This window comes from Terrapene carolina, unplaced genomic scaffold, assembly GCF_002925995.2.
Source record: "Terrapene carolina triunguis isolate 2854851 unplaced genomic scaffold, T_m_triunguis-2.0 Scaffold113, whole genome shotgun sequence".
NCBI classification, from domain to species: domain Eukaryota; kingdom Metazoa; phylum Chordata; order Testudines; family Emydidae; genus Terrapene; species Terrapene triunguis.
The window spans coordinates 31,815,285-31,831,236 of NW_020664464.1; the positions used below are offsets into that span (position 1 = coordinate 31,815,285).

Genomic DNA, 15,952 nt, shown 5'->3' on the forward strand with positions numbered 1-15,952 from the left:
AAGTGCCTACAGAACGCTGGTAACTTCAATGGGAGTTGCATGTATTGAGGATTCACAGGATCAGGCTGACTGTCCTCAAGTGATCACTATTGCCAACACATGGAGAAGCAGTGAGGAAGTGAAGAAGCCAAATGTCGCCCTCCTTGGTTGGGATGCTCACCAAGATACAGGAACACTGGACAACAGTAGGAGAAAAAATGGAGAAAGAGGAGGAACTTTTCAAGCTGAGAAGAGTTGTGTCAAATGTCTCCTGTTTGAACATAAGGAGCAACTGCACGATTTAAAGGATTATTTTCAATGGAGACAAGATTTCTGAGAGGTGACCTCACAGTTTTAAAGGTGATTGATAAAGAGGTAAGAAACTGTTTGCACAGCTGAGTATTTCAAAATCTAGAGAGATGCCATCTAATAATTTTTAATGGGAATTGAGATTATTTGTCAGTGATATTTTAGTGAAATAACTATAATTCACCAAGTAAAACCATTAAACTAAATAGTAAAAATGAGCAAATGACAGCTAGAATTTTTTAATGGCGAAAGAAGAACCACAAGATACACCAAAGTGTAACAAACCTGTCCCTTTGTAATTGTTTCAGAACCATCCTGCTCTGCTTTGTCACCAAACATCTTTTCACACACCAGTAGTTTTATTCTTTTTCTATACCCATTGTATTTCTGCTTTCTGCGCAACAAAATCTCCATGCGGAAAAAGGTGATTCTGATCAGACTGCTGTTCAGTTGAGGTCTGAGTGTGGCATTTAGTCATTGGTCTGCACTGGAAAAAGCACAGAGCCATGCTGCCTAAGAGGCACTCCAGGAGGGACTATGCTTCAGTAGACAATTCCTGTCTAAGCTGCTTGGCATATAGAGGGAGAGCACACAGTGAACCAACCCTTTGGGAGGGACAGCCTGCTGCCACCTGACCAGCTCTAGTTCCACTTAGTCCCCTGCCTCTACTGGGGTGGTTTGTATGCCAGATAGAGTTAAGAGGGGGCAGTCCCTGCACTCCCAAGGATAGGGTCTGCTATTGTGCCCATCAGGGAGTGCTACTGTGCCAGGCCTAGGTTCAATCTGCTGAAGGCAATTATAAGAAGTAAAATATGTCCTAGATCCACATTCTCCACTTCTCCCACGAAAAAAAGATAGCAAGCGGTATGCCTATTTTCTAACCACAGAAGAGCCTAGCTAGTGAACAGAGGTGGGAATACTTCTATTTACTGAGAAAAATGCTAGCAGAAGATGTTCAGCAGACAGAAGCTTAGCTTCAAAAGCAAATATTTAGTTTTCCACAATGGACAAGTAAGGAAAAACAGTGATTGGTTAGATTTAGTTTAAAGTCTGAGCACATAATTTGGTTTTAACTGTATACTGTTTAGTTTTTAAGCAAACAACAGTGTCATAGGAAAGTTTGTTTTCATGTGTAGTCGCACTATAATTTCCATTTTTATGAATATAATTTTCTGCATCTCTAAAACACACCATTAGTCTTGGCACATGACCAAAATACAAGTGTAATCATAACTTTACTGGAAATATATGCAGCATTGGGTAATGCTGTCAGACAATATTCAAATTTTCCAACATACTAGCGTCAGTTTACCCCATGGGGTAGAGGGATATTTTTTACACTCACACAAGCAGCTGCTCTCAAGGTGGAATCCACAACCAGGTTCCATTCGGAGAAGCAGTTTACAATTCCAGCCACAACTGGCAGGAAATTTCATGGTGGAAGCTGCCTGGGAGGTGTGCAGGTTCAACCCATCTCACGGACATGTTTGTCCCATCTCCTTCCAATATGTGGGCAGTGTTGGCCTGTTCCTTCTCTTTCAGAGCAGAGGCCAGGGGCAGTTTGTGTCACTGAAGAACTTTCTGCTGCCACATTTTGCTTTCTGCTGTATATGATGGAAGACACTTCAAGCCAGTGGGTACAGTAGCACCCCCAGCACTCCTAGTTCCAGCATCTGTGTCTGAGCCTCTACTGGGTCTAGATGGTGTTAGGCTTCCCATATGAAGAATCTTTTTCATTTCAAGGACTAGGACTTTGTAGTGGACAGCTTTCTGCTCTGTATGAGAATTTTTGAACAGGAGCAGTTTCTGTCAGCAGTGCTCAACCAGCCCAACAGCCAAGCAATTAGGTGCAAAGACTTTGGGTCTGAGTGCAATACATGACCATAATTGTAAGCTATTTCGTTCAGGCGGTCTGGGAAATGGATGGGAGGCTGACAGGACATTTGCAAAGGTTTGATGGCCAAAACTGACTCAGACAGTATGGAGCTACCAGGATGAGTCTTGTCCCATCTGACCTGGAGACAAGGAAAAATTGGTGAAAAGGCATATAAATGGCCTGGAGACCACTGTAGCAGGAAGGCTCATGGCAAGAAAATGATGCACAAGTGTCCTCTCTGTAGCTGTACATACTCAGCATCTTGGAAAGATTTGTACTTCGGCAGCGAGGCTCTCCCACCACTTCTATTTTTAGCATGCTAGCTAGATTAGAACTAGCATGGATCTCTCTCCGCAAGTTGGCAGCCTCTCTCACTGCCAGACTTCAGTACCAAAGGTGACAGCGCTAGCTTCCATGCTGATGGTATCAACTTCAGTTCTGGGTCTTTGTTCGCTGCTGGAATCTTCTCCATGCTCATTTTAGGCATCACAGATTTGCTAGATGAGCTGGTCATGGATTGTTCCCCAACCCCCCACCCCCGGTACCTGCTATGCTCTTGTACCTATTTTGGGATCTGAAGAGACAGTCATTGATTGATCCAGGAAACAAAGCTTCAGTTGAGTATCCCACAACTTGCAAGCTCTCAAAGAGAATGACTGGTATACTGAGCATCTACCAGTAAATTACTCTTGCCCAAGCAGAAGAGGCACCTCCTGTGCCCATCTTTTAAAGAGATCAGCCCACCATAGGAAGGGCAGGGACTGAACCTGAAAGCTTAGAGTTTGCTATGTTGAGATGCCCTATAAAGTGGGATGTAAAAGGAGGTCTGACCGTCCAAAATCAGGCCAAATGGGTCACGTTCATTCACAGCAGTCCACCATGTGTGAAGTATAAGAGTTCTGAAGAGTTTTAATTGGAGCTACAGACTAGCAGATGGGACACCGACAAGGTCCCGTCTCACTACCGCAGGTAAGAAGAGGGAACAGAAAGGGTTGGGGCCACTCCACCCTTTATGCCCTCATACAGAGGCAGAAGGCGGCACAGGGCACATGTGCACCCCTGATGAACACTGCTATTCAAACAACTGATCTCACGTGCATAAGGGGCATGAACACTTACACATACCCTGACATATATGGAAGAACCAGCATATTTCCACTGCCCTCAGAATTAATTCCTTAGTCTGTGCTTTTTAGCTCTGTCAAGGGGAACGCAGAAAGCTCCATGTAGGAAAGTATGTAGCTACATCTCTCTCTCTCTGAGGAGCCCTCCTGGTGATAGAAGGACCCAGAGCGATATATGTAATGACTAGCTCCTTATGTAACTGCCCTAGGAATGGCAAAGACAGAACCTAATATCACCAGGGAGCCTAGAACTGCAAGCCACATCTTCTCCCCCTGTACATGCTCAGGAATTCTTCCCTGAAGGGAGAAGTGGAGGCTACCTTGTGAAGTTAGCTTTCCAGAGTTGGTTGTACACACTATTTCGCTATAAATTCACACACAGAACTCCCATTACTAATAACGGGAGTTATGGCTGAGTTTCAATAGGAGACCAGGCACACCCACAGTATTTTAAATGTTACAGACACTAATATGTAAGGACTTGTCCCTCTAATCAATTGTTTCAAATTGTGATAGAGCACAATACTGAAGTACTAGACAAACCATATTCTATTTTGTAGAGTGATGTTTTCCAATCTCTCATTTGTCTGAACATTACTCATGGTCTGTAATAAAAAAAAAAATCTATAAGAATGCATCAGGATCATTTACATGGTTATTTCCAATAGGAAGACCCTGAAGCTGTATACAGAGTCCTTTTGATCTATTACAATCAGCTGATAGGCCTACCAGGTGGGAAAACAGACTGCTCATATTTGGAAATCTAGAAGTGCACAGAATGAGCAAGTCTATTAAAAAATACCATACATGAATTTATATCAGTGGTTCTCAAACTTTTGTACTGGCGACCACTTTCACATAGCAAGCCTCTGAGTGTGACCCCCCTTATAAATTAAAAACACTTTTTTATATATTTAACACCATTAGAAACGCTGGATGCAAAGCGGTGTTTGGGGTGGAGGCAGACAGCTCGTGACCCCCCATGTAATAACCTTGCGACCCCCTGAGGGGTCCCAACCTCCAGTTTAAGAACCCCTGATTTACATGCTACAGAGCTTGAACTTCAGATTTACACTACACAGCTAAAAATGATTGGCTACTAATGTAGCTGAGACGCACGTAACAGACTGCACTGCACTGTGCTGCCAACTCAAAGAGTCAAGTACAATAAACTAAGTTGGGGGTCAAAGCATTCAGACTGTACAAGTCAAGACATCTGTGCACATCCCAGTTCAACACTTCGAAAATCCACCCGAGTTTACAGGAAACAAGGTGCTGACTTGCTCTTGCACATTAGCCAAAGAATGAAGTAGTAGTTCTGGGATTAGCTGCACTAGCTCCAAATCACCACCTCTCTCAGACGGGGCTGGGCACTGAAGAGTAGATCATACTTTGTGAATGGGGTATGCAATAAAAAGCCCAACTACATTTTATTAAATATCCCCTAAACTCAGTTTGAAAGATTAAAAAGAGAACTACTTTCTTTTTTCCACTCTTAAGGGTTATGGCAAAGGTAAATACAATACATGTTATTTTGTTTTATGGGGGTATTTTCCCTCAAGGAGAAGTTACGTATCATATTGCTTTCCAGGGATCCAATGTCTGTAGCAAAACTGGGATTTGCAAATATTTTGAACGGATTTTTTATAAGTGCTTTAGTTTTTCAGCATCCTGATTGGCTTCAAACATCTCTCGTTAAAGAAAAAGGTTTTTTTCCCCCCCATATTATTGCTTATAAAACTTACATTTTTCACATTACCATTGAAAATCTAAATTAAAATTTAATAAATCCTGTCTTATAGTATCACCACATAATATTGTTCTCTCTCTCCTCCCCACTACACCGATCAACTCAAATACATTCTAAAAACTAAAAAAGGAAGGATAAAACTTCTTTGGATTTTTAACTTTTGTACTTGGATCCCAACCTTCAGTTGTAGGCGTGACGCTCAGGGCCGGCTCCAGCATTTCTGCTGCACCAAGCAAAAAAAAAAAAAAAAAAAATCCGCGATCGGCAGCGGCAGTTCAGCGGCAGGTCCTTCGCTCCTAGAGGGAGTGAGGGACCTGCTGCCCCCGAATTGCCGCAGGTGCCGCCCCTCTCTCTTGGCCGCCCCAAGCACCTGCTTGTTAAGCTGGTGCCTGGAGCCGGCCCTGGTGACGCTGTATAAAAAGAAAGATGACCATGCTTACACTACGGTATAACCACTGATGCAGAACCCCTGTTGCACAGTTGTGATAAATCCTATGCAAAGTATGCTTTGTAAGATACTACTAGAAAAGTTGTGATCTGTTAAACAATGTTATCCTGTTTATATGCATGCATTGTCATTGTATATGAAGTTATGAATGTTTGCTATGTGTTTGTATCTCGAACATATTGTGTTCCTGGATAAGACAGATTTACATTAAGATCAGTCAGTCATGGAAGATGGGCCATTAAGGATAATCAACTATTCCAATTATCAGAGGGGTAGCCGTGTTAGTCTGGATCTGCAAAAAGCGACAAAGAGTCCTGTGGCATCTTATAGACTAACAGACGTATTGGAGCATAAGCTTTCGTGGGTGAAATTTCCAGAGCTCTGACGAAGTGGGTATTCACCCACGAAAGCTTATGCTCCGATACGGCTACATTTTAGTCACAGGTATTTTTAGTAAAAGTCATGGACAGGTCACGGGCAGTAAACAAAAATTCACGGCCCGTGACCTGTCCATGACTATATACCCCTAACTAAAACTTGGGTGCTCTGGGGAAGGGGGTGGCCCAGGGGCTCTGTGGGTGTTCTGGGGTAGGGGGCCAGGGACGCCAGTGTGAACTCAGGGCATGGGGGGTCAGCCTGGGACCCCTGCTGGTACTGGGGGGGGACGGGACGGGTGGTGGTGCATGGCCTGGGACCCCTGCTGCTGTTGGGGGGTGGGCGGGCAGTGGCACATGGCCCAGGACCTCCGCTGGTGCTGGGGGGAGGCAGGCGGCAGCATGTGGCCCGGGACCCCCTCTGGTGCTGGAGGGGTTTGGGGGGGCTGGCTGGCTCCCTAAGTGGCTCCACGCGATTGCCTGGAAGCAACGACATGTCTCTCATCTCCTAGGTGGAGGGGCAGCCAGGGAACTCCGCGCGCTGCCTCCCACCCAAAGCACCGGCTCCGCAGCTACCATTGTCCGGGAACCAAGTGCCTGCAGACAGAGGCCGCGCGCAGAGCTGCCTGGCCACGCCTCCACCAAGGAGTGGAGGGACATGTCGCCATTTCTGGGGAGCCCCTCCTTGAGGTAAGTGCTGCGCAGACCCCTTATCTCCTCCCGCACCGCAAACCCCTGCCCCAGGCCTGAGCCCCCTCCCACACCCAAACTCCTGCTGCTGCTGGTGGGGGGGCGGTGGCCCGAGACTACCTCTGCAGCGGTTGGTGCAGCTGACCCAGAGGCTGTTCGAGCTGCTCAGACGGCTCCTGGATCAGCCGCACTGGCTGCTGCAGAAGTCACGGAGGTCCCAGAAAGTCACGGAATCCATGTGACAGACTCAGAGCCTTAACTATGATTTCTAACAAAGGGAAGCTTTGAATAATGGACTGAGGACCCCCAATCTTTTGGGTGATCCAGAGAGACTTACTGCAAACTAGCAGATTTAATATCACTGATATTATTTTGATCTACAAACTCTGAAATCAACTGTAATGTATATGATTCACTTTAACCATTTAATAACTCTCTCTATTTTTTATATATATATATATATATATAATAGAGAGAGTTATTAAATGGTTAAAGTGAATCATATACATTACAGTTGATTATAAATAAAAATAAAATAAAATAAACCTTCAGTTTAGTTTACTAAAAGATTGTCTACCAGCATGGTTTTTGAGTGAGATCCAGAAGTACATATTGATCTGGGGTGAGTGTCTGGTTCTTTGGAACTGGAAGAACCCAATATATGTGATTTGTGGTTTTAATAATAATTTATCACAGAAGTCTGGTTTTTCTGGGTGGTGTATGAGGGGTTAGAGGGCCTGAAGGGGACTGTCTGTGGCTCCATAATAGCTAGTACAGCATTCTGGAAGCACACATTTGTTACTGACTTGGTGAAATCTTAATAGAATATACCACCAGTTTGGGGTGCTTGCCCTCTTTTCTGGCAGTCTGAACTGAGATTGGCACTCTTAGCTGTGTCCCATACCAGGCAGCGTGACAGTAGGAGCCAAATCCAAGCCAATGGGTTGATACTGCAACTTTACTTACATAAATAATCTCATTGAAATGAATGGGACTATTCAGATAAAAAAGGGATTACTCATATTGCAGAATAAGGTCCCAAATATGAACTCTGAACTCACAAAAGGCACTCAGCAATCTACAAGCTACAGCTCCTTCAAGAAAGCATACATTTTCTGTTTTAAATGTTAGAAAAACATTAAAGACATGAGACAGAAATGATCAGACTAAAATTAAGGACCAAGTAAAGAAAGAATTACAGTACCTACAAAGATATGAATGGGAAAGAAGTTAAGTTAGAAGCAAAATCGAGACCAATCAATAATAAAATAAAGCATGCATAATGCAGTGGGAACTATGCCACTGATATATTTTTGAGCAATTAATGTGCAATGCTTCATGTTTAAATTGGACAGCTAGTAAGTGTTTCATTGTAATTTTTACAGTCTACAAAAATATTTTCTTAAACAAGCCTACCAAAAATATCTCTGAATACATTTGTTTTGAATACTGGTAATTTAATTATAATTCTAAACCCAGGTTAAAATAACACATCCATATACAAACTTTGTTTGACAAAGTTCTCTCTAGAAATCTGAGTGTGCAAAAACACTAAAACTGAACAAATCTATACTTTTGTCATTCTCGAGAACTGGACACAGACTTGAAAATATTGCTTAACAAAATAGGCTTAAAAGATACACACTTACTTTCACCACTTGCTATGAAATTTTAGTGCAACAGTCACTCTGACTGAAAACTGCAACTCTTAAAAAAATACATATACAATGATAATTGTGATTTCAGATTGAATTTATGACATTGCAAGTAAAACACAAAAGTTGCATTCACAAAGTGATATTCTCAAATCAAAAGCCAGCAACCTTGCTTTCCATCCTTCATAAACCTTTATAACCTGTCAGTAAGTCTTAATAATATAAAATAATATTTATTATTAACTTATCTACATTTTCTAGGCTACTTTAAATATCAGTGTCAATGCAGCAAATTCACAAACAGGAATTCTCAGGAGCTTCAAAATATCACTAAAAATAAAATTAATGGGTAAATATCTGCAACTTGCATTTAAGAGATTAATATTAACAAATTGTGAATGTGTATTTTTCAGATGATTTTACCAATTATTTTCCACTGACTCGTGGCTGTTGGCAGGAATGACCAACACATTTTTAGTACATTTTGAGGATGCTCAGAATTCACAAACACACACACTATATATGCATATACAGTGGATGCCACTTAATAGCAATCCTGATATTAACAACTTCTGGTTAACAGGAACATTTTGCTGGGAACCAATCCCATGCCATTGACTTTATTGTTAATGGGACTCTGATATTGGCAACAGGCTTGCTGCTTATGAACAGCTTTTTGGCCTGTGTGCCCTGGCTGCAACCCTGCCTATATCTGGGAGGGGAGGCTGAGGTCAGGACAGCCACAGGAAGGGCAGAGACTTTCCACAGTGAGCAAGGACACCGGGGGGGGGGGGGGGGGAAGAGCACAGGTCTGCCGGGTACTTCTCTGTGCCCACCATGCTGAGCCCTAGGCCCAGCCCTAGTGACTTGGGCTCAGTGTGTCCTGGGCACTTCCTTCCCTGGCTGAAGCCCTGCAAACCTTTGAATTATAGCAACTTTTTGCTGAGAACAGAGAGGTTGCTAATAAGTGGAATCTACTGTATCCATCTCCTGTGCATATAGAATAATGCTAAAGCTATATGTTCATCTGTTTTTAATACTAAAACACCAAATAATTTATAATGCAGAACTATACGATATATACAGAACACTGCATCAATCATACACAAATACTTGTGCTGTCCAACATTTTTGTAAATCCTCCATTAAACTCAGATTTGAGAGTGAACAAAAGACTTATATGGATCAAGTCATGATTGCTTGGAACACTGAAAGAGAAACAAAATGCTGTACTATTTCATGTCAAGATTATCTGTAGTTCACTTCATTATTTCAAAGATTACTAGCAACTGAAATACAGTGAACTCCACATAAAAGCCATTGCTTATTCCTTTTCGTTAAAACGGAAGGCAAGCTACTAGATGATAATCAGGAGATCAACTTACAGTGCTCCTAAATTATCTGACAAACTGTACCCTGTTAATGTAAGCAATGAAACAATAGAAGCTTGTGTGAATATTTAAATGTACAGTCAAAAAACACAGAGGAAATTAACTGTTTGAATGCTAAAGGATTCTTGGTTCACATTTATAATTTCCAAAATTAGTGTGATTCTACCATAAGCCATTACTCTTTACATCAAACATTACTTGTTCTAGATGAAGTACAACATATTGTAAAGTGTCAGTTACACCATGCCTCCTGAATGGTTGATGAACGTACATAACCCATGCCCAGCCCTCTAGGACAGGAGCCACCAATGCAGGGTCAATACAGCTTTCTTGCCAATTCCCTATCCTCGGCCTCATCTTTCAGCACCCCCCATTATGCTTGTGGGTATACGGATGTAGTGAAAAGTACATTATTTGCTGACCTTTCTGTGACTTAGTGTTTTTTCCCCCGCACACCTCTTCCATGAAATTTACTAAAAAATTCCATGCCAAAACTGTAGCCTTAACAATGTAAAAAGTTCAGGTAAATAGTGTAATTATATCTGAAATGTTTTGAAATGGTGATTTAATTAAAAAAATGTCTGTTTCTGTCTGTCTTCCCAATACTAGACAATGTCCTTATTCAGCAATTCTCTTACTGACCATAATCAGATCTGGAAGTCTCCGTAGATACATTTTACATTGTGGAATGGATATTTGAACTAGAACTTTTATTTTAACTGATTCAATAATTAAAATATGTTTGCTCAATTCATGTCAAATACAAATAGCTACTGCTGAGGCATGGATTGGTTGGGGTTTTTTTTAAGTTCACAGAGAGGTACCTCTGCAACATTTCCCTAAATCTTTCATTGTGTTCTCTAAGTTCCCTGAGCCAAATTAAATAATCATCCATTAGAATTTCAATGTCTTGTAATCCTGCAATGGTTTGTGTGATTACTTTTTAAAATATCTTGTGAACAGAATTAATGCCAAATGCCATTCACTTACAATTGCAACATTAAAACAGTGATTTAAAAGTTATTAATTTAGAGCTTAACTCGTTTAAATTTGCTTGCCAAAAATGCATGTCCTATATCTAATACTGAGACGATTTTTGCTTCATATTACCATTAATTATTAATTTAAAATAATGTCTCTCCTAAGTAACATATCTCCAGGTGTTACAGTATTTCCCAAATTTATCCATAATTTGTGTAAAATCATCTGTATCTCCTTGCTCGCATGTAAAAGCACTGAATGTCAGCTGGAACCAGTCTCTTTCCATATTGTCCCATCTGTTGTATCATCCTTCTTTTCCTGTCCTGCCATGTTGTTATTACCAATTCCTCTCCTTTTGCATACTCCTTTTTCTGACTTGAACAACCTAGTCCATTATAGTCTGCCAGCTCTGCCATCTGCAAAATGAAAATTACAGGTGACATCTGTAAGTATCATTTGGCAAACCCTAATAAACAAAGGAAAAAGAGAAACACCATTGCATTGCAAGTGAAACTTACTAATGATGCTAGTAAGATTTACTTGAAGTGTGGTCAAAAGCATTTGTGAGAAGCTAGCAGTACACAAGAATGGAGGCACATTATAAAGGTTGTAAATCTACGCATATCATGGCCTTGGAGCCCCGAGGGCCCCCCCTCCCCAAAAAAACCAAACAAACAAAACCACAACCCCAAACCACCCATGACTTTTAGGGCTTTTTTAAATCTTTGTCACTTAGACCTACCCACTCACCAGTGAGATTCCTCAATTAACTTTTACAAATTTGACACCATATGTCCAAAGTAATTAAATATTATTAAAAAGTATTAAACAATGTATTTCAAAGTAAAATATATCTAAACTTTCTCATAATTTCCAAAACAATTATATATTATATTATATGTAATACTATATGCTATGACTTATTAAATTTAAAATGATGACAGTCATTTTTTGTCATGATAAACAAATGACCAGCCTTATACATCACCTTCTATTAGAGGGATGTGTATGAGAGTTTGCAGGAGTGCTTAAAAAGTTAAATATTGTTATTTTCAGTTAATTTTAAGACATCATCAAAAATAATAAATGAGATGAATAAATAATGAGATAGTTTCGGCACTCAGTAAGAGTCTGGAATTAGGGATGTAAATAGGGTTTAAAAATAGTAACAGTCTAACCTATTAAAATTCTATCGGTTAAACAGGATGCCGAGCATGGGGCGGCAGCGGAATCCTGGGGGCAGGGCAGCAGCAGAGTTTAATCGTTAACCGAAATCGATAAGACTGATGCTTACCAGTTAACCAGCTAAACTTTTACATCCCTAACTGGAATAATTCCACTGACCTCTCTGGAATTACTCCAGATTTACACCTATATAACTGAAATCAGAATGTGGTCTTCTGGAATCACAGCTTACCTGAAATTTTTAATTATATTAATGAGAAAGAGAATGTAATTTGTACTTCTGCAGCTACAGTATACTGGCTTTATAGTGTTGCTAGTGTTAAAAACAAACACACAAATTTGTTTTGAGCAGACAGCAGACATGACTTAAATTAAATAATAATCATTTGTACTTTTTTGCCTTCCATTAGAGAATCTCAAAACAATTATATTTTTTAAAATTTCGTTAGAAGAACTTTGTCTCGGTTTTGAAGTCAAACACTAGAAAGTTCGAAAATGGCTGAATTCATGTTGCGCGTGCTTTCTTAATTCAGCCCCTTGTGCATATACATTAAGAAACCGTCTTAATTACACATCACATACTATTTTTTCCACAGGACCCCTGCCTCATTCAGTGCACAAGCAGGCGAGTACTCAGGGAATAGGGCCACTGTTTAGAAATGTTTCTCCTCGTCCTTCAAGTAGTAGCCCCTGCCTCATTTACTGCACCCCATCCATCTGCAGCAATGAATGCAAAATAATTCACTTCCTCATTGCCTTTATTAGTGTCCTCACTATAATATCTGAATACCTTGAAAGCATTAATGAATGTATTTAAACTACGAAATCAAAGGGGATTATAAATCTCATTTTACCAATGGAGAAACTGAGACAAAGAGACAAAAGAATCACTGTCAGACACAGATCAGAACTCAGGACATCATGACTCCCCATCTTCTGCCCATATCACCAGACCTGCACTTAACCATTGCCAGGGTACTCAGCAGCACTTCTGTACATTAGGCCCCAAATGGCTCAACTTGGGGACTCAGAAAACGAAGGATACACAATTAGCCACCTGCCAAAATTCTGGCTTAAGTTACTTGTTCAGCATCACATAGGAAGACTGTAAGAGAGGCACAGATAGAACTGAGCTGTCCCATGTGGTATTTGCCTGTCTTAACCACTCCTTCTCTTCCTACCAGGGCCGTAGCAACAAAGAATGTGGCCCCCTCCGAATGCGGTATTTATTTTGCCACTTTTAGGGGCCCCCTTCCTTGCGGGGCCCCCTCCAGTCGGAGGGTACGGAGGGCACTCGCTACGCCTCTGCTTCCTACAGCCCCCCCGCCTTACAATCCAAAGACTTTCTAATTTAGATAACAAATGAGGCAAGGATCCTATATAAGAACAGCCATATTGGGTCAGACCAATGGTCCATCTAGCCCAGTATTCTGTCTTCCAACAGTGGCCAATGCCAGGTGCCCCAGAGGGAATGAACAGAACAGGTAATCATCAAGTGATCCATCCCCTGTTGCCCATCCCAGTTTCTGACAAACAGAGGCTAAGGACACTTCAGAGCATGGTTTTGCATGCCTGCCCATCCTGGCTACTAGCCATTAATGAACCTATCCTCCAAGAACTTATCTAGTTCTTTTTTAAACTCTGTTATAGTCTTGGCCTTCACAACATCCTCTGGCAAAGAGTTCCACAGGTTGACTGTGCATTGTGTGAAGAAATACTTCCACTGGTTTGTTTTAAACCTGCTGTCTATTAATTTCATTTGGTGACCCTTAGTTCTTGTGTTATGAGAAGGAGTAAATAACTTCCTTATTTACTTTCTCCACACCAGTCATGATTTTATAGACCTCTATTGTATCCCCCCCTTAGTCGTCTCTTTTCCAAGCTGAAAAGCCCCAGTTTTATTAATCTCTCCTCATATGGAAGCTGTTCCATATCCCTAATCATTATTATTGCCCTTTTATGTACCTTTTCCCATTCCAGTATACCTTTTTTGAGATGAGGCGACCAGATCTACATACTGTATTCAAGATGTGAGCATACTATGGATTTATATAGAGGCAATATGTCATTTTCGGTATTATCTATCCCTTTCCTAATGATTCCTAACATTCTGTTAGCTTTTTTGACTTCAGTTGCACATTGAGTGAATATTTTCAGAGAACACTCCACAATGACTCCAAGATCTCTTTCTTGAGTGGTAACAGCTAATTTAGACCTCATCCTTTTATATATATCATTGGGATTATGCTTTCCAATGTGCATTACTTTGCATTTATCAACATTAAATTTCATCTGCCACTTTGTTGCCCAGTCACCCAGTTTTGAGAGATCCTTTTGTAGCTCTTCACAGTCTGCCTGGGACTTAACTGTTATCTTGAGTAGTTTTGTATCATCTGCAAATTCTACCACCTCACTGTTTACCCCTTTTCCAAGATCATTTATGAATATTTTGAACAGTACTGGTCCTACTACAGACCCTTGAGGGACACCACTATTTACCCTTCTCCGTTCTGAAAACTGACCATTTATTTCTACTCCTTGTTTCTATCTTTTAACCAGTTACTGATCCATGATAGGACCTTCCCTTTTATCCCATGACAGCTTACAATTTTGTCCACCACCCAACCCTGATTCATTATATGAGCATTGTGCAGCCTGTGCACTGAAATAGGCAGATTGAAGACCGTATTGCAATGTATACACACAAGGGGTCTGAATTATGGGGCCACAGGCTTAATTCTGGCATTTCCTATCTTTCCAGTATTTGACTTTGTAACCTAAATGAAAGTACTTTAAAAATTCTGTATGTGATTTCCTAGTTGTTTTTTTAAAAAGAAAAAGGTAAAAAAAAAAATGCAACTGTAACAAGAGTTCCATGTATAAAATTTGTTCCCTTAACCTTAATATGACTTGAAATATAGGACTAACTACATTAGCTGGCAGCAAAAGGCCATTCCCCTGGGGGTGGGGTGGAATGGATTGCTGAGGTGACTTGCTGAGTCTGGGAGGGGAGCCTGGCCTGGCCATCTCTCTTCCCTTGTTCCAGGAAGTGGGGGAGCTTCTTACCCACCTAGCACCTCCAGAGGGAAAGATTGTTGGGGGGAGCCCAGCCCAGTTCTATCTCCTCCACTCTATCTTATTTATTTAGGGTACTTACATGATCCCCATTACTGTAGTATATCTGAGGATCTGACAATCTTCAATGCATTTATCCTCACAACACTCCTATTAGGAAGAGGAATGCTATATCTCTATTTTACAAATGGGGAACAGAGGTACAGAGAGAAAGAGAGGCTGAGGGCCAGATTTAAAAAAGGGGTTTAGGCACCTAAAGATGCAGATAGATGTTCAGTGGCCTAACCTACTTAGGCACTATTGAAAAACCCAGTAGATGCTTATCTACATGTTTAGGCACCTAAATACCTTTGTAAATCTGGCCGTAAGAGATTTGACCATGATCACAAAGGAAATCTGTGGCAGAGCAGGAAACTGAATGTAGGTCCACAAAGTACCAGGCTGTTGTCCTAACTATGGACCATCTCCAACTCTTTACAACTTCTTCCTGGGGAGACTGTCTTGCTTCCAGGGATCTCAGTGCAGTGTGTGCTGCTGCTGCTGCAGGGGGCTGGCCTTTCATTACAATGTTCATATTCAGTTATTATTTTGACATGCTGCCAAAATTCTGCTGACAATGCAACAGAAAGAAAATAGCAATTTTCAAAAATTTATGCATCAGCCAAACTTGAATGGAATTTCATGGGCCAAAGAAGGACTTTGTTCATGAGATATATTTCATGGGCCAAAGAAAGACCTCAGTGCTTTGTTTCTGCTGAACTTAAACGATCCAAACTGCAAACAATGGAGGTGTTAGAGCTTCTCAAGACAGGGTTGCAAGAGTCATTTCTAATGGAAAGTGTTACCCAACTAAATGTTAGGTCTCTATCAGCTCCCCACATTGGAAACAGATGTTGCTATTAGCACCCTTTATAATGAGTAAATTCAGTACACTGGTCAGGTTTTCTCCATTTTACTAATGGGTAAACTGAGACAAAGATTTATTTAACATCAAAGAGTCAGAGCCAGCATTAGGAATTCCTTGCTCCTAGTTAATCCACTAAACGGTGCTGCTATTTTTCCTTGAGCAGCAGGTAATGGAAGCATTAAGGTAACATTTTTACAATCACTTTTTT

The 15,952-nt window shown here is 41.0% G+C and overlaps 1 pseudogene; it reads right to left on the reverse strand.

Annotated features, from left to right (window-relative positions):
* LOC115271211 overlaps positions 1 to 15,952 on the reverse strand; it is a 46,853-nt pseudogene that overhangs the window by 14,859 nt on the left and 16,042 nt on the right.